The sequence below is a fragment of the Anomalospiza imberbis genome, chromosome 1 (genome assembly GCF_031753505.1).
Source record: "Anomalospiza imberbis isolate Cuckoo-Finch-1a 21T00152 chromosome 1, ASM3175350v1, whole genome shotgun sequence".
Classification (NCBI taxonomy): domain Eukaryota; kingdom Metazoa; phylum Chordata; class Aves; order Passeriformes; family Viduidae; genus Anomalospiza; species Anomalospiza imberbis.
In genome coordinates this window covers 120,366,198-120,386,676 of record NC_089681.1, presented here as the reverse complement: position 1 = coordinate 120,386,676, position 20,479 = coordinate 120,366,198, and positions in this window count along the sequence as shown.

The following is a 20,479-nucleotide window of genomic DNA, read 5'->3' as shown; positions in this document are numbered from 1 at the left end:
ATTTCCAGGAAGAAGATATCTTCAGATTTCATAAAACATTCTCATTTCTCAGAAATATCATTTGGAACCTAGAGCTTCTGCCTGCTTCATAATTTTCAATCTCTGCCTATTCATTACAAGTTCTTATATTTAGATATATAATGGAGTTGTAAGCTTCTTTAAAAATAGAAATCCTTGATAAATAAATACTTAACAACCTTAATCTCTGTCATATGACCATGTTCTTAAAGCTCAATTCAACACAGAGACCATTTTTAAAAGATAATACATCTGGGCCATGGGAATAAAATGGCAGTTATTTCCAGTTATCTGATCTCAGACCAAATCTGTAGCCTATGAGACACCAAGAAAGACATGTTTAGGGAGAGAGACAGAATTCCAGAAGGGACAATTGTTTGGTCATCTGTCCCAGTGCCAGCCTAGGCCAGGCTGGCTGTGACCACAGTGACAGCACGTGCTGCTCCATGGATGGGAGCAGCCCTTCTGTTTTGATTAGGATGGAGCAACACTCACTGCAGAATTAAGAGCAGTCAGTGCTCTTGATTAGAAATTCAGCTAAGATTTTCAAAGATGCCCAGAACTCACCCTGCGCTCCTACAGAGCCTTTGATTAACTCCCCTAATTGGGTCTGCAAGGAAGCATTGAGTCGTTCCTCAAATCAGCAGAGGTCCAAGAGCTTTGTATCAAATGCAGAAGGCTCTGGAGACTCCTGGTCTGGCATTCTTCATGAAAACAGTTTCAGTAACCAAAGCATGTAAAAAGTCAGAGAGAAAAAAGTAAGAAAATCATGCTGAGCTAGGAAGTAAAAACAGATATTCTGAAATTTCCTTTCTAATAGAAATAAGATGACAGCACTTGTAAAAAACCCCCACAAATTCTGCAATTTTTATTTTAGGACCTCTGAAACCACTGGCTATGACATTTTGACAGTGTCAGATGTTCAGTTTTGACTTATAGTTTTCTTCTTTATGTTCTTGTTTCAACCATAAATAAAATATTTCTATAGCTTTCTCTTGAAAACATAAACGAAATCAGTATCTCCCTACAAAATGTTACATTTTATCAAAACCATGTTTTGAAAAAACAAATTCAGAAAGCTCTAGAAAATTGCTCTAGCAGAAAGCTCTTTACCAGGTCTTTCCAGAAATGGAAAAATCACTAGCTAACATCTGTTTGACTCTGAAATACTGAATATCTCACAGTCTCAGGTTTCTCATACTATCACAAAGCATTTTAAAGGAAACTGTTTGAGAGGGAAAGATTCTATGACCATTTTGTTGGACAATTTTTTGAATAAAGTACTTTAGAACTTCAATTTAAAAATAAAAATCATACATTACCATAGAACTATAAAGAAGTATCATTAACTTATAATTTGTGGTAAGTTTTATATATTCTACATAAAGATAGCTTTTATCATACACTTCTTACTAGCTGGAAGTTCTCCTGACAACCTAGAGTTCTCTTTACTTCGCTTTTCATGACAAAGCTTACACACAGGCACAACACTACTATGGCTTGATTTGCTAATATTGCAAAGAAGTATTTATTTATTCACTACAGTAGAATCAAAACCAAAATAGTTAATTTATTGTACTACGCAAAGGCTTTCCAAAAGTTTAAATTCACGTGACTCAAATTTAAAACTGTGTCTGACTTGCTGTTGAAGGGCAGTTATCTAAACAGTATGTTCCACATCAATATTCTGCACTAAGGGATGATGCTTACAATACCTGAAAATACAAGATAATAGATTCTGATTTTTATTAAACTTTAAGGGGAAAATGCTATAATGATTTGCTAACAGAAAAAGCTTTTTCTTACTATACCACTAACATAAGGCAATATTTAAAAACATAGCAACCAAATCATCATAAACATAAATAATATATAAACTATCCTCACTAGTCAAGAGGTAGGACATGCATTACTTTTTCTTCCTCACACTTAAAAAGCAGAGGTTAAAAGCATGCATGTAGGTTTGTAAGCACAGCAGTTCACAAGAGTAATTGTTTGAGTGGAAAGACACAAGCATTGCATCAAAGCCTGCGTAGTCCAAAATCTTAGAAATGAGCCCTCAAGGTAAGGGAGGGGAAGAGAGGAACAACGTGGAGATTGCTGTTACGAGATGTACAGTCAAACATACAGCACCATGACAGAGCTGACAGCAGGAGAGGCTGTCTTTGGGAGGGGGGAGGTAGGAGGAAGAGATAAGGATCCACTACAGCAGAGCATCTCCTGTGAGTCCTGTGGCGCACTGCCCACGCACTCAGCACTACAGTCCTTCCTGCTCAGCAAAGGACTGAAAGAAAAGCTGCTACTCAAAGGCCTTCTATGCAACACCTCTGCCTTGGTATTAGCAGCTCAATTAAAGCATCACAGCTATCTTAATTATCACGGCTGAGCTGGGTTTCCTCTCCCTAACCACAGCTGTAGTGCCTGACTGGGGTCTGCTCCTCGCTGTATACACAAGGAGGAACAGAGAGGGCTGGCGAGGATGCTGTGAGAGACATGAGGAAAAACGCTGCAAAGCAATTCAGGGATTTTTGAGTTTTCATGGTTCTTCAGATGCTTGCTAGTTGTTACTCCTACAGAAAATTCCTCTCCCGCCCCTGTGTGCTTGGGCACGTTGGCAGTATTCTGAACGTGTGTATTTATTATCTTGCTGCTGGACTACGGAAAATTAGCAGCTTTGTTTATAAGGGCCGTCAGACACCCTGGCCAGCCCAGGAGCTGCATGTTCTTTTCGTGAGAAACTTGCTGTCACGGGATGTTTCGCAGGGAGCGAGCCCAGCCGTGTCCCCCTGGGGCAGTGTCCGGGGCCGGGGCGATGCCGGCTGAGTGCGACGCTGCCGGGCTGCGCTCGCCACTTCCTCCCTCGGCGGGCGGGGAGCTCACGATGGGTTCTGGCTGTGGTTGTACTCAGAGCTACCAGCTGACATTTCACTGCTTGCTCTCGGGTCACGCCTGTCAGCTTTGCCTTTGAATCCCAAGAGCTGGAAACACATGCACACGTCTTTATGTAGGAAGCTCTCCCTTCTGATGTAAGCCCATTAGCCCTAAAGTTAGGGCGCTAGAGCCAAGCCTACAAAGTTCGTGGGTCCTCTGCTAATGCAGAGAAGCAGCCTGGACACCCTGACGCTCAGCCAGTGTTAGGAAGTCCTTAGGCCATGTTCTGTGGTTGGCTCCACACAGAACTGTGGAAGCAGCCCTGAAAAACAGCATCAGTGTGTCTGCACGGAAGCATCTTTTTGGTCTGACCCCACCCCACTGCCATGGCCGCATCTACTGTCTGCTGTAGCTCTTCCAGCGTACAAGAACCAGCACTGGCTTAGAGACTTGCATTTCAAGCAATTCCCCCAGGAAAAGTTAAGGCTTCAATTACATTACTAAGTTTCATAATCCTGAGAGAGATTAATGTTTATTTTAAAGCAGATAGGATGACAAATTGCAAGCTAAGCTGCAAGGGAGACAGAGGGTTGGCATTAGGAAATCATAGAATCGTAGAAGAGTTTGGATTGGAAGGGACCTTTAAAGGTCATCTTGTCCAACACCCCTGCAGCCAGCAGGGACATTTGCAACTAGAACAGGTTGCTCAGGTTCCCATCCACCCTGACCCTGAATGTTTCCAGGGGTGGGATATCCACCACCTCTCTGGGTAATCAGTTCCACTGCTTAACCACTCTCATTATAAGAAATTTCTCCCTTACATCTAGTCTCAATCACACTCTTTTACTGTAAACCATTATGCTTTGCCCTATCGGTACAGGCCTTAGTAAAAAGTTTGTCTCCATATTTCTTATACGCCTGCTCTAACTGTACTGATAGCACTGCAGCTGCTGATCCCTGGAGAAAAATGTGGAATTGCCATCAGCTCAGGCTTTTAAGAAGAGTTTGGGTATACTTGACCCTGCTCAGAGAGAGATATAGAGAACTGAGTGATGTCTCTTTATGATTACCTTTTGGAGCTTCTGGGCTTTTATCTGTGATGCTTATTCCCTCCTCTCAAAGCAGTGAGTTGGAGACTAAATATTTTAAGATTTAAGTGAAATTAAATTACAGTGCTATGAAATGCTTTTAGAAAAAAGTATGGGAACACTGCTAATGGGAACATAAGTATTCTTAAATAGGACAATATATCTAACAAATATCTCAAATATTTGAAGCAAAATTCAAAGTGAACATGAGCTAGGTAGTTATCTTTGTAACCTTTTCTGATAGATAATAGCTAAGTTTGTCTCCTGCTTTTATAGTTAATAGCTATATCTTCACAGTTCTTAAAATGTTACTGTAGGTTTTTTTACAGTTTGCTTTCATTTTTAACTTTGATAATACAACATCCTACATTTTCTGAGGATAAAAGACATACATTTTTCCCCATGTTCTTTGACACTACCCAGATGAGGTGGTAACTTATAAACAAGTGTATTCTTTGCAACCCTTTCATTACCCGATTTATTTCAATAGAACTTTATGGGGCTTTTCTGCTATTTTTGCTTACTCAGAACATCCAGACAGATGTCTGTTCTTGTTCTGTCAAAAGCATCAGTTGCTTTGTTTTTATTAAATACATTGTTCTCCTGCCAGCAGAGAGCCTTTCCACTTGGTCAAGGACAAAATTCCAGCCAACATTTTTTTAAGAATGTGAACAATGACAAAAATCTTGCCAATAAGAATTGCTTTCCTCTTAGTTTTGAGAGGTCATGAATTTGTTCTAGTTATCTCGCCATTTCCCCTAGAATTTATGGTAGTCACTGAGACTTGCTCCAGTCTCAAAGACTGGAGTAGGGAGGAGAAGCAGATTCTTAAGTTAATCAGGCCATTAGTGCTCTGCTTTCTTGCTATCTGCTTCCCCAAAGCCTGCCATTTAAAAAAATAAAAACTTATTATTCATACGGCTATTATCTAGACAAAAGAGAACATTCAAATGGTGTACTTATTATTTGATATAGCTGCACCCTGTAGATTTTTAGAAAGTCACATTTCAGCTCAGCAGCTTGCTTCACTCAGCTCAGCTTGTGCTCTGTTTTATCTGATGACATCTTACATATTGTCAGTCTGTCATGAAGAACACAGATGTAGCACTGGCTAAAATTAAAAAGGGACAACACTCACTAAATAGATATCACATGTTCAAACAAAAATGTTGGGACTTCCAAGGTGGAGAAAGGTGTCTGATATTTTTTTCTAATCCTGAACTTCATGACCTTTGTGAGAAACTCAGATCAGCTATTGAACAATAGATAAACATATTTTCAATAAATCAATATGTGTTCAATGTGTTTTTCAAATTATATACATGTGTATGTTGAGGCCTTACAGCCCTTGTGCAGGTAAAACTGCCAATGACTGACTTGTCTCTTGGCTTTTCTGGGGATTTGTTCTCTGTTGGAGAGATTAAAATTATACCTGGTAATAATACAGGGTTGTGGATTTACTCCCTGCTCAACGACCCACACAGGCAGCTATGAACCTTAAAACTGACTGGACACCCAGCAGCTCAGGTGCTGACGGGTGTGGAGACATTAACTCATGGTAAAAATTAAATTGGAGAATCTGGGTTTTCCTTTGGAGAAATTATTTCTAAAGAGGATTAGGGGAGGGAAGGGGGAAGTTGAACAGAAAGAATATGATGCCTTTGAGCAAGACAAGAAACTGTATACACACAAGAAGCTGTATAGTTGTGGAAAAAACCCAAAAATCAAAGAATCTACAAACTGAGTATTGCACATGCATTGCTTCCCATTTACATCTATACTTACGACCGTCGTCAGAGCATATAGACATCACTGCCATGGACCATGGTCTGGTGTTTTACTAGTCAACATGTTTGTCAAAGCATTATGGAAAGGAAAAGCTCTCCATAAATGCAAAGCGTTGAGAGAATTGCCTTGTTTTGACAGAAACAAAGTCTATTACTGCAACGCTTTCTTCCTGCCTTGGCAAAGGGGATGTCATTCCCAGTATCCCCGGCAGTATTCTCCATTGCCACGATGACATCTGCTGGAGGGGATAGGGTTGAACAAGAATTTTGCTGTCCAGGTGTGAAGGCTTCTATGAACTGGCTTGGTGTAATTTCACCCACTGAGAACTACTACAGTATTGAAACGTGTGAAGAGCAACATGACAATGTTAGAGTGCTAGATATTTTAAATTGCAATTCCCTCAAGAGACACATGAGAAAAAAGGATTAGAAGAAACAATTCAAACCTCATCTAATATGGGTAAATAAATTGACTCATCCAGATAATTTTAAATTATTATATGAAAAGAAACTTGTTAAATAGCTCTTAAAAGATTCAAATATGCATTAACTGTAAAATAATATGTATTATTGTGCACCCCAAAGATATGCTAACCTGAAGCACAGGTTTGTTAAAACAAAGGCGATATTAGAAATCTGTTATGCAAGACAGTATAAATTAAAAAGAAAATATATACAATGCTTTGCATATGAGATTTTTTGTTTTCTCCGCAATAAAATACCAGATGTTGGCTAGAAAAAATAGTGTATATTCTTGCTACATTTCCACTTCATATTTGCAAATGCAAATAGATCTTCACAATAACTGAAAAGGAGTTACTCAGGAGAATAACTGAAAAGGAGAATTAATATGTTTTCTGAAGCATCATATCTAACTTCTTTTGTTGGAAATGAGTTTCTGCAATTTGTTTGAATGAAACTAAAGTCACTACTCATTGTAGATGTTTTCTCAAAATAAAATTTTGCAGGGAAGCACACTTATTTTCCTTTAAGCCCATTCCACCGCCAGACTGTGGCTGCACTTTGGCTGCCTCCTTCCAGCCTCCAGAGGTCCACCACCTGCAAGAGGGGCAGCATGTGCCAAGTCATTCTATTGTCCTTTTGTTCACTCTATTCTGTTCCTTTTCGATGGACAGGAGCAGAGAATAATGATGTGGGGCAAATGCTGTGTGAATGCAGGTGCTGTCTGCAGGCTCAGTCTGTCTGGAATGGAGAGGGTGTGTGTGGATTCTGGCTCTTGCTTCTGAGTAGGTTTATGGAAGAATTTCCCAGGAAAGGAGTGCACACAAGAGGCCAGATTTTGCCATGAAATCAAAGCAAACAAAACTATTCCTGATCAAATAAATTTGCAAATAAATAACCCAAATCCTCCTGATTAAATAAACCTGCAAATAAGTCTGCACAAACACAGATTCACTGTAAAAGAGGGCTTTAATTAACAAAAGCGTTTGTTTGCCTCCTGGATCTCCCGTTGCTTTCTTGTGCAGGAAGAGAAACAGTAATGGGTGCTTGCAGATGAGGAGGTAGTCTGAAATTAATGAATTCTTCAGAAAAATCTCTATATACAAAATGAGAACATTTTTTTCCACACGAAGAAAATTCACTGTAATAAGGGTGAGAGGTGAGGACAGAAGAATAACATGAAGGAACAGTTTCTGTGGAAGCAAGAAGAGAAAAAATGAGACTAGAGTATCACAAGAGTCTTTGAAAGCAAGGCCCTGAATTTTAAACTTGGAAATACTTAAAGAGACACTGAAAGCTTCAAATGGCAAAATTAGATCTTGGTAGTGACAGCAGTGTGAGATAATTCAGGATAAAGTGGGAATGAAGCAGCGTCTGTGGCCAGCAGCCCAACAAGGGAGAGCACCATGTATGATATGTGCTGAGCAGTTGCTTGGTCTACAAATGGGTAGGAATCCTGATGTGCCCTTTATCAAACTTCCTGAGCACACTTGTCCTGCACTTCAACTTGTCTAGAAATCAGAAACACATTGGCAAAGTAATTTGGCAGCAGATGACTGCTGCTAAAAGCAGCCATCTACTGCCAAAGGTATTAGGGTTGGCAGGCTGGAAATGTGCTGTCAGTGCCTGGCAGCTTAGGAACCAGTCACAAGCTGAAAATACTATACCTCTATCAAAAAGATAAGAAGGTACTTCTAAAGATTTTACTAAAGACTTTTTCAAACTACTCCACTTAACCAGCAATGATGTTAAATCACACTTCTAGGAAACACTAGTGTATTTTCTTTGAAGGATAGAAGCAGCACCACATAGCAGGAGGAATAGTTACAAGAGCTACTAGTACATGCAACTATCTAACAGACTCATTCATAAAATGCTACCCTTAGGAGGATTATACATATCAAAAAGGAGAAGACAGCAAAAGGTAAAATCACAGATATGGAGCAGGAAAAAGATATGAAGGGAAGAATGTAGTTTCTCTCTTTCTTTCTCTTTCTTTCTTTCTTTCTTTCTTTGAAACATTGTTTATTATCATTGCTATACTTGAAAAATACCTCTGACCCCAGTCTGAGCAGGTTTCTTTCCACATCCCAAGCCTTTAGTTATCATCTTTTTTTGTGTGTGTGATGAAATATCATGCTTCTTCTTCCTGCTGTGGTCCTGCCTGCACTTCCAGACTATTAGTTACAACTATCTTAGTCCTTCACACATGACTGTGCTTCTGCTTGCTCCAGTGTCAGTGACAGAGGTAATGAATGGCCAACTTAAATCCAGGTCTATGACTTATATATGAAATATAAAAATATCTCTAAAACCGTGAAACTGTCCACATGTACAACTGGCAGGCGTGCCATTCCCCTGGCCCAGGGAGGCTGTGTTGAGGGAGAATGCCTGAGCATTCTCACACCATTCAAGGAGTTGCACACACATGACCCAACACTTTAACTGACAGGACTGGAATTCTTTACAGAGGGCAGCTCCAGTGAGTCAATGGATGATCCCTTTTGGCTCCTTGCTCACACACACACTGATTCTCCGGTTGTGTTTCCTTGTCCTTCAGTCTCAACCCTAGGTTTCCTGCAGCAGAGCTTCAGGCTTTGGATTTTTTAAGAATAAATAATTTAATAGAGTGATACAGCAGCAGACTCAGCTCGATCTGGGTGTCTCCAGAAAGGGACTGCAAACAAAGGCATCCCTGGGTAATTACAGCCTTGTGATTTATACACCCATGCCTCATATGCCCTACACATGACTTTTTAGTTCAGTTGTGATTTTTGGTCTGGGGTGTATGGGATATGTATGGGAACCATATGGGATTGTTTCTTCACCTCCACACAGACAGGCCATTAACAGTTCTTATTTCCTCCAGTTGCATCTTCTGCTGCCAGCTGTATCCTCCTTCTCTTCTGGTTTGTGCTTCTTGTGCACCTGCTCATGAATAGGCCATGGGAAACTAAAAAAGTCCAAGACCTAGGAAAAATAATAAGCAAAAACCAAATCACCAGTGTGTTATCAATTTTATTCTCGTACTGAATCCCAAACACAGCACTGTACAAACTACTAGGAAAATTAGTAAGAAAACAGATTTTTTTCCAGCCAAAAGCATAGATGTCAGTGCAAGTTCATAGCTTGTGGCCTAAGGCTTCAGCAAATCCAGTTACTCATGCTAGGAAAGTAAAACTAAGCAAATAGCATACTAAATCACACAACATTGTAACTCTAATTGACTCATTCTATTTAAACTTACTTATTTAATCTAAACAACTAACAACTCTTATATTTAAATTCTCTTTGGTGGATATATTTAAATTCTCTTTGCAATCTCTCTCCTTCAGTTTGTCTCCACAGGGAACTTCTGAAAGGTTATCTTCCCCTCCTGTGCCTTCTCAAAGGGTTTGTAAGTCTTTCAACTCCTTTTGATATTCAAGGTCTCAGACTGAAGTTTGTTTCTCCTTGGAGATTGCATGCCATGTCCCTGAATCCTGGCTCATTATCTTTTCAATGTAGGCTTGTCTGTTCTTGTGTGGGAACAATTACATGTTCTTTGTTTGCTCTTCCCACAGCCTCAGGCTAAGTAAGATGAAGTTGGGATACTCAGAATCCATCCCGTACTTGCAGTGTTTTCCTTCGGTGATTCAGATCTGTATCTTTCACCACATCATTGCATCTCAGTGCTAATAATTTTATTACATACCCTCATTTTTTTTCAGTAACCCATTGTAAGCATCCCTAGCTGCTGTCATTCATGCTACTTGGATCAAAGGTCAGCCTAAATGTCACTCTGCACAAAGAACATCAATGGATCCTCATTGCTGATGTTGCATTATGCACATCAGCTGCTGAAAGTCCTCCTTACTTCACTGTATAACTTAAATGAAGGTTAGAACTGTGAGCATTCTTGCACTGCTGGAGTTTCTTACTTGTGCAAATGTCCATACAAAAACTCATTTTGACAAAATTATAAGCAGTCACATTTTCATTTCCCCTGAAAAGTCCTGTTTACTTATCTGTCATTTCAACACTGCGAATACAAACTCCTGAGAAAGATGCAACTTCAATGGGAAGAACTGGAGTGCAACTCCCATGCAGCTGCCCTGATTAGGGAATGGGATCAGCACAATCTAATCTAATTGAATGTACACACAGCCTATTGGAAGTAATTTCTTGTCCCAAAGGTCAAACAGCTTGCTCCACTGTGATTCAGAGACAGCAGTGTTGGTCTGGAAGTTGGTGCTGAAGCCAGTGGAGATCATTATGCCCTTCCAGTACTTTCTCCATTCCCATGTGGAGTTTCCCTTCTTCTCAATAAAACAGAAAAAATTAGTCCTTGCAATCAGCAGTGACTGCTCTGAAGCTCCAGCTTCTGCAGTGCTGGTTCCCTGCTTCACTCTAAGTTAGTGTAACTCAGGGTCGATGGGGCTAATGTTTTTAGACACTGGGCAAGATCAAGCCATAGTGCCTGCTACTTGTAAAATTAAGACCATTTTGAGCAGCCCTTTGAACATTACAGTCATGCTTCTTGCTGGCCACGTAGCGCCTGCACTTCTCTGCTATGCTGCATTGGGATATCATGTTTATTGGGCCCTTGAGATCAGAAGTTTTATTTTTCCTCTTACAATCTCATACTTGTCCAGTTCATCCAGCCAGACTTTAATCTGTTTTGCAGAGAACTGCAAGAATCACTTATACGAGCAGCTGCTTGACAGCATACTCCTGCACTACACAGAACAGAAAGAAACAGATCCATCTAAAGAAAAACTGAGGAGAATTTTAGATAGATAAATGCAATTTTTCCACTGAAATTTATCCAAAGACCCACCGTGAGCTGGACTCCCTGTTTTACTAAGTGGATACAGCTCTGCTGACGTCAGTGGATTTGCAGCTGTTCACAACAACATGAATTTGGCCTTGGATCTAGCAATCTTATTGTTTTCAGGGAGGAGAGAGAAGGCTTGTTTGTTTCAGATAAAACTGGGTCAGTGATTGTGTCATAGCCCTGCTCACTGCCCAGTGGAAACCAGTAAAGCCCCTATTATATCCCAGTAGCACCAGGGAGACACTAACACACTGCCAGAACTGAATAAGGGAGATATCATAGGTCAGTGTGTATCAGGCACTGACTTTTACATACTCATAAAGACTTTTATTTATTTCCTTGAATTTCAGATGATTTTATAAAGGGATAATACACTACCGAAAGCAGCCGTACCATTCCCATCATCCGTGCAGCACATACTCGGCACCATCTGGGCTTGGATACACACAGATTACAGCGTCCTGTAACCTCCTGTCTAGTGAGTCTTTCAACCCTCTCTTGGTCACCTCCTCTGTCAGCCCCCAGCTATCTGTGCCAAGGATCATGTCCAGCATGTTCTAGCTGCATAATCTTGGCTCATACTTTTGAGAGAATTGTGAGGTGGTGAACAAAAGCTGTGAGACAGTTCAGGCAAAAGGAAGGGAAAATTACAGGTAGAGGTGCTGAATAGGGGTAATAAAGAGATCCAAGAAAATCCAAGAGGAAGAAGACTAAAAAGGAAAGGCATAAAATATTATAGGCAGGGAAATACAGAGGTACCACTGTCACTGGAGGACTCAGTGAAAGCGGCAATCTAACCACCCTCATGATTGCTCCTGACTGCAGAGCAGCTTCTTTTAACCACCATTAATTGTTTCTTTCGAAACCAGCTTCTTCCTACCCACAAAACAAATGTGCAGTCAAATGAACATGACAAATACATTAGTGTCATTATAAGATGATTTCTCAAAGCTAGTTTCTCCCAATAGCACATGCATTATCAACACCAACAATCTCTACCCCTCCAGCAGTCATTCAGCATCCAGGCTACTCCCAGGCTCTCAAGGTCCCCCACCTCTGTCCTATGGAAAACCTCCAAAAACCTCAGCCTGATGAGTGACTGGAGAGAGAAGAGTTGGAGGGGCTAGGTATTTCATTTTCTTCAGGTAAATGCTGAAATGATAGAACTTGCCTGTACAGTGCTTTGCTAACTAAGCAGTGTTTTCTGGGTTTCCTTCTAGAGCCCTTATTCGCCCTGGGAACTGTTGATTCCCGGGAGAGCAGATGAAGTTCATCTCCTCTTGTGCCAGCCCCATAAGGCACAGGCGTGTTAGCCCAGGAAGGATGAGACCAACAGGACCTACTCCAGCAGTAGGATGGAACAACAGGAATAACAAGAAAGCGTTACCACTGTACAGGGTCCTGCTGCCTGTAGGATGGATTCCAGAGTCCTTCAGCTGATGCATCAAGTCACACAAAAGGATCTTTCTCCTTCTGAGCAAGGTGTACCCTTGTTTCTATTTTGTGAGACCCTCTATCCCACATCTGCAACTAACAGGCTCTAGCATATACTTACCTCTTCTCAAAGCTTTCTTTTCTTGCATTAGTTCTCCCATACCTCCCAGTGTGAGAGAACTCAAAACTAGAGTCAAGGGTTTGAAACAGACAGCAAGCATTAAGCCCACGTATCACTGGGAATTTGTGAAATCTATTTTATAATAGTATTTTCATAATACAGAAAGGTACACAGAAAAAAAAGAACAATCTGCATAAGTTTGTGAGTGTTATCTTACCTGCCAAGTCCACAGATGAGTTATTCATCTGCCCTAAGGTTTCCACATTAACCTTCAGAAAGTATTTTTTACATTCAGACATTCAAATAAGTTTTTAACAAGGAGTAAAAAATATATGAGTCTTAAATGATCACAGGCCAATACTTCTTAACATAATCCAGAATAAACTATCACTGAAATGGTATTTTAATCTTCATGTGATGTTATTCTAGATTTTAACATCAACAACTCAACATTAATTCTTACTGTCATAAAAAAAAAACAGATTGTTTCTAAGGCCATTGGGCAATTATGTGAGTAACATAATACTGTTTATAATTGGATATTTTAGATGGATGTACATGGCTTTGTTCCAAAGGAGGTGCCTCACTTATAGGTCTCCTGAGGATGACTCACACATTGTTTCCTTGAAGGCATCCTCTTCCAGACAGCATTTGGAGTGGAAAAATATGATTTGTTTAAAAATATATATACACAACTATCATTTATATAATATATATTTATATAATTTATATTTGTGTTTATAATATATAGAACTATTGCTGGGGCATAGAGGCTGTGAGGTTGTTTAAACGATGGTAGAATTCAACATGACTATGAAGGCGGTTTTGTCATTTCCTCTTTTGTTGCTATTAAAAAATTTACATTTGTGCCCTGCTAAGAGCTTTCCTTATATGAGAGTAATCTTTTCTTCTCTTTTCTTCTGGTCGGTGAACAAGAAGTAGTTAATTGGCTTATTCAAGTAGAAGGGCCTGAGGAATACCCCTTGTTTGCCCTGGGAAATCTGTAAAAAGTTGCGAATCAGAACATCAGCTTTTCTGTTTTGCAACTATTCTTTGGTAGGTGAGATAGCATAAACTTTGCTCAACTCTTAGTGTTACACTGCTTTTCTGTACCTCAGTTTAGCTGTGAGTAAAGCTCAGAGACAATCTCAGATCAACCCAGACCTTGGTGTCACTGTTCCTACATTGTCCTCTATGTTCCAGCTTAAAAAAAAAAAATAAAAATTCTAAGTTATTAATTTATGTTACAAGTAGACACACTCAAAGAGTTCATTTACAGATTTTTACTGGAAGGTCAGATAATGTTTATTATTTGGCTGAAAACAGATCTCTGAACCAATGGAACTCTTGTTGTGGAAGACTGATGTTCTCTATACCACAAGACAGCAGGTTTACCCATCCGTTTGGACTTGTGCACAAACAGTTCCACTACTGTCTGATCCAGTTTCCAGCATGGAGGTTAACCTACTGAGAGCTTAGACAAGTTCAGACACTTAAGCACATAGTGCCTGAATTCCCCTACTTAGCAAGAGGATTATTAACACTGAGAGACATCCCCAAGAGGGGCTATTTAGGTGTAAATCATCTTTCCTGCTAGGTTTCTCCCAAGAAAAGACTAAGACTAGTTCTCAAAAGGAGAGCACAGCTCTTGGCAGGGACTGGAGTTGTTAGAACACGCTGAAGGGCAGAACATGTTGGGAGAAGACAAGGCAATATCCTATTTTATGTTGTCTCTTCAAGGTTATGGTATTTCAAACTCACTAAAAAGAATGTATGTTTCAGTGTTCATCAAACTGATGCCCAAGAACTCAAAGCAATAAAATCAAGGTTACTTTTTCTCAATTAATTCCCCTGTACACCTAATTTTTTTTTTTTAATCCTATGCCTTTTATGACCTTGCTACAAAAATCTCCCTTGCTAGGATTGCTTGCTTTTCCCTCTCATGGGCAAGGAAGTCTAGGACATTTTGCAGTATTCAGAAATTTGTCAGCAGGTTCAGGCTCTGCAGTCCCAGCCCCTGGCAAGCTCCCATGCATCACAGAGGACAGGAGTCTGTGCTACAAAGAGACAGAAAAACCAACCCCAAATCCTTATACTTCACAGGAGGGCTTGCTATGTTCAGCTGCTCTACTGCTATGCTGGTACAACCCATGCTACAGTAGTTACTGAACTGGCTTTAGGACACATCAAATATTATTTTTTCCCTTGACAAAGGGACAAAGAAGTGGGCTAGCTTAGAAGCACTGCAAACAGCCTAAGTATTTATTGTTCTTCAGAACAGAAAATCTAAATGAAGGAAAAGGTCTGGAATTGGTTCCAAATGACACCAAAGCCCAGGAAATACATTCATTTCCAGAAGATGTCAATGACTTTGTGTAACACCTCTTGTAGCAGAATTACCCACTGGCTGGGGTCAGCCAAACAGCAATACAGGGAATCCTCTGCTTTCTGTTTCCTGTTTACTTTATCTGTTCCTGAAAGGAGATTGTTTTCAGAGTTTTAATTTGTCACAGTTACTGCCTTTGGCTGGCTCCGGCAATAAATCATTCCACAATAATCTAAAATGGAAATGCTAGCATGAAAAAGGACAGCTGCCTGACAGAAGGCACGTCCTATCCTGGCTGCCAGGCCAAAGCAGCCTGTCACGTCCCCAGCCTGACCAGTGAAGTACAGAGTAGTTATATTACAACAACAGTCCAATTAAACAGCATTAAATTCAGCTAGGGAGAATGCAGGAGGCACACTTTCAAAACCAAATACGTCTTGCTGGAAGAACTTCCCTCATCCAAACCGCTGGAGCTGTGAGCACCCAGGCAGGCTTTGGTGCCCTGACCACCCTGGCCCAGGACTCCTGCTGGCTGCCCAGGGACTGCAGCTCCTTGTCACCTCAGCTCCACTGATGACCTCAGGATCATCGGCTGGTCCTGTCACAGCCCTGGCCCTGTTCAGATGTGGGGGAAGGCACCCTGCCCAAGAAGGCATTCGGGTGTCAGGATAGGGTCTCCTCCACTGCTGGCTCCCTCCTGGGGCAGCCCTGCTCTTCCTGCTCCCTGGCATAAATGTGCTGCTTTCAGATAAGCATTACTTGCTTGGGTGAACAAGCAGTAAAAATTACACAGTACAGACAGCAGCTACACAGAGTGAAAAGTGCCAGTTGTGGTTTCAATTGTAAATTATTTCATGGTCCAAGTTTTCAAAGGGGACCTTAATCTTTAATGCAAAAAGGGAAAAAAAACCCCACACCTACTTTACATCATGAATAAACAAATAAAGTATAAATCTATTTTAGTCTCTCTTCCCTTTGCCTGTAAAGTTTAATACAACTGATGCATCTGTCAGAACAGAAAATTTGGGATGCCAGGGGATATTGTAAGCCATAGTTCACATCATTGTAAGAAAACAAGAGTTTTCCTTTCATTAGCACTGAAGGCACAAGTTTAAAACTTCAGAGAAAGAAAAAAGGGAAGAAATTTATTTAAAAAAAGAGAAATAAAGCCATGTGAAAAGAGTATTTGGATTCTAGAAACAAGCAGTGAGAAAGCCTCCATTCAAAACATTAAAACAACTCTCCAAGGAAAGAAATCATGACCTCTAGTAAACTGTAGAAGAAAGAGTATCCTGGAAATACTTCAAACATGAAGAAACTGTTCAGACCAAATTCCCCTCGTGCTCTAGCACAGCTTGGTGGGACAAGATATCTCTGCTCAATAGAGGCCACTGGTGCCCAGTGCTCCTGAGAAGACCAGCAGTAAAGAATGTACTGGTCAAAACAGGAATATTGATTCCAGGAAGTCTAAGTCCTCCCGTTGCTCATGGGAGTACAAGGAAATAAACCTTTGATCTTCTTAATGTACACAGTAAGGCATCCTGGCTAATGTGGTGATAAGCTCATTTTCTCCTTGAAGTTTATGTCTCTTGTAAGCATCAATGCTATGACTTGTCCTGGCACTCCTTCTGGCATAACACAGTTTAAATTCCTATATGTAGCTGAATGGAAAAAAAAGGACTGTTCTGGAATAAACAAAGAACAGCCCTGAGGTTGTTTCTGTAAAAAAAAAAAAAAAAAAAAAAAAAAATCTGGGATGGGCTAAGATTAAAAGAATAAGAAACATTACAATTTGGAAGTATCTTGCCACTGTGTTAGAAATATACCTGAGACCCTCATGCAGTTCACTTCAGAAAGTTAAACCTGCTGACAATCCCTGGTTTAATAGTGCCTCAACCAAGCACCTATTTTTTTTCTTTGATGTCCTATTTCCACTAATCCAGTAAACTCACATCGGATCATTTGTCATTGATATTTTTGCTCTCTGCTGTGATAAGTTACTTTACATTTCTCTAATCCACTGAATACAAATCGATGACAAACTCAAGAGAACTGGTTTTAAAAGCAGTGTCTGCTAAATGCATAATTCAGGCCTCATCTGGGCAATCTTTCTTTCATGCCACATATGTCAGCTCCTCTTCAGCCAACATGCACTGAATGAAGCCTGTTTCTGACCCCAAGTCACAGGTTTCTGTTTGATTTCACTGCTTCACCTGGACTGCTGGCTCTGCTCGTGACAGCTACAAGCAGCACTGCTTGTACCTGTCAGTCATCCACGCCAGGTGAGTAGAGGGCACCCGACCTGTCACAAAAGCTGACCAAAGGCATTTGAGTCTGTCACTATGCTACTGCCAGAAATAAGATCATAGTGCCATATTAGAATGAAGTCTTTCAGAGAGCATCACTGCGCTTTCTTAAGCAAGGTGACTTGGTATGGGAAGAGGGAGTCCTCCTGATCTCTGTGAGAAGATTGCAGGGCTCTCTTGGCAGCTTTCCTTTCAGGGCAAAAATGGCACTGCAAGTTGGTATGAGATGTTCTCTGTACCCAGCACAACCCTCCGGTCCTCAATCACATTCCTTCTAGGACCCACAGTTTTCCTAATCTTCCCTATCTTCTCAAACACATACATTTTGCCCACAAAAGGCAGAGGCACTACAGGCAAGACGATGGGAAAGGAAAAGTGTGGCCTTGCAAGCGGTGCTGCTTCATCTGAATGAAGAAAGGCATGTGGAGATGGGTTACTAGCCACAGGCTCAAGGGAAAAGACAAAAAACTGCTACAATGACAGATGAATTCATAGCATGCCTGCAGATTCCATACAAAGTCCATGTCATTGTGACATAATTGATGTCCAGGTGTCAGAAAGATAAATTACTTGTAGGTAGAATTGCCTAGTTAAAGTTTAGAGCTTGAGATGCTTTAATGATCTCAGACCTGGGGGGCGGGGGGGTTAACAAAGCCTAAGGGAGAAGGACGCACCACTGATAATGGGCACAAAGGATACAGAATTTACAGGCCACTAGGACAGAACCCCCAAGATAAGGGGGTTTCAGCAACTGTGCTGAAATCAGCTCTGACTGATTTCTCTCTGGGTAAAAGGTCATTTCAGCAGGGGTAGATGTGCAACCACTGACCCAAGAAACACACAAATCAAAAGAAAAGGAAAACTGGGCATGCAGATTAATTAGCATGAGAAATGAGGGAATCCTTAACCATAAAAGAAGGAATACTAATTAATAAAAGAATGAGATAACTTGTAGCCAATGAATGCTAATTCCTTCATTTGCTAAAATGCATAAATAGTGAAAAGTTTTCCTAGTCGTAGTGCTGGCTTTGGGGATTTCTGACTCGGCACCCCTTTCTGCACAGAACTGTCAAAAAATTGACTCTCTTTGTGGACTGGCTTCTTGCACAACGGGTGAAAGAACTTATTTTGGTGACATTATGAAATATCTCATATATTCAATTTCAGAACTTCTACATCTTGTCTTTGTGAATCAGAAAAAAAAACAAGGCACAGGTGAACTGTTACTATTTATAAACAGTATGTAACAAATTATTAATGCCAAAGTCACTGAGTAGCCTTCCTCCTGCCCAAAGAGCACATGCACCCCTGAGGAAAAGGCATGCTGTAAATATCCCAACTTTCACTCCCAGGCTAACATAAGGAGCTGAACATGTTACCCTGTGTCATTCTGGATCCGTACTGCAAAGCCAGGACTTGCTAATCTTTTCATTTCGGTGCAATATGTTTATTACTTCAGCTTCTTGATGGAAAGATCTCTACTGCAAGTATGTATTAGAGACTATGATTAAACAAACAATGTTTACCAAACATTTCAGGATATCTATCTATCTTGCACCAGTCCGTTTAGCAGCATTAGTTGACGGCTTAAAATGTAATTTGATATGTTTTTGAAACCACAATGGATATGTTACTGTTTGTGTCGGGCCAATGGTTTTCCTATCATGAGCATTAGAGGATAATCCTTTTCTATTTTTGATTTTAACTTCAGTTTGTGAATTGAGGGATAAAATACCATTAAACTATTAGTGTTTGTAGAGTGCATTGAGAATACCAATGTGCTTAGAAGAGACACGGTACATTACAACACTTTCATTTGTATTAAATCTGTTACAAACTTCCTAATCATTTGGATTATTTCAATTTAATTTCTCAGCATTCACGAGGAGCTAACTCTTCTTTCCAGTCCTTACCTCAAAATTTTGAGTAAGAGACTTCTGTCCCTGAGATTACTGTCCCTGAATTTTCTGCCATCCCTCAAAGATGGTGATTTCTTGGTCTTCAAATCTAGTACCACTATATATTTGGAAGTTTTGCATTGTAGTTTGTATTTGTTTCATTACACGTGGCAGTGCGTGTATGCATACGTATCCCAACATAAGATGGACATGGAACTGTTGGAGCAAGTCCAGAGGCAGCCACAAAGTTGGTAAGAGAACTGGAGTGCTTGCCCTATGAAGTCAGGCTGAGAAAGTTGGAGCTGTTCAGCCTAGAGAAGAGAAGGTTACATGGAGACCTCGTAACAACCTTCCAGTACCTGTACAGGGCTTACAGGGAAGCCAGAGAGGCACTCTTCATCAGGAACTGTAGTGATAAGACAAAGAATAATGAGGAGAAACTGAAAGAGGGGAAACTTAGGCTAGGTGTTAGGAATAAATTCATTACTGTGATGGTGGTGAGATACTGGAACAGGTTTCCCAGGGAAATTGTGGATGCCCCAAGCCACCAACCAAGCAGTGCTCAAGGCCAGGTTGGATGGGGCTCTGAGCAACATGACCTAGTGGAAGGTGTCGGCACTAGATGGCACCTTCCACTCCATCATGTTGCTCAGATCTTTCCAACCCAAGCTATTCTATGGTTCTGTGTACACACAACAGCTGGTTTTCATCAGAAAGGTGAATAGCCTCTTATATAAAATGACATTTAACCCTGAAAGCATTCCAATTTAAAGTAAATCTAGAACTTTCTCATACAGCATGCCAGCTTCATGCTCTGCTCCTGGCTCAAAATTCCCTTCGGGGCAGGTGGCCCTTGCTGTTCCCTCACAAACTGTCCATCTTGTACTGTGGTCTGAAGTAGTGAAAACTTCATGAAAGAAACTGGCTCTGTGGTATGTTGTCCTTTAGGGAGTATAGAAGTTCTCCACATCTCAGGTTACCCTCAGTGTCAAATCCCAGTGAAGCTGCTTGCAGAATTCAGGTACGGCCAACCCCTCATGTGAGCCTGATCTGGGTATGCACATCATGTTAGCTGCCTGCCTGTGTCACAGGCAGCTCCCTGGATATCTCTTATACACTGATGCTAATTGTTAGGTCAGTAATGCTGCCCACCCCAGGCACAGAGCAGTACAAAGGGAGGTACCACACCGAGTGCTGTCAGGGTCTGGAAGTGCTCAAGTGCTGTTTCTCAGTGTAGAAGGAACCAGCAGTAAATTCTCTCCTTAAAAGCAGCTCCTCAGGAAAAGGAGAGGGAGACCTCTGATTTTATCTTTCCTCACCACAGCTCGTGTCAGCAAAGGGTCTGGCCTTGG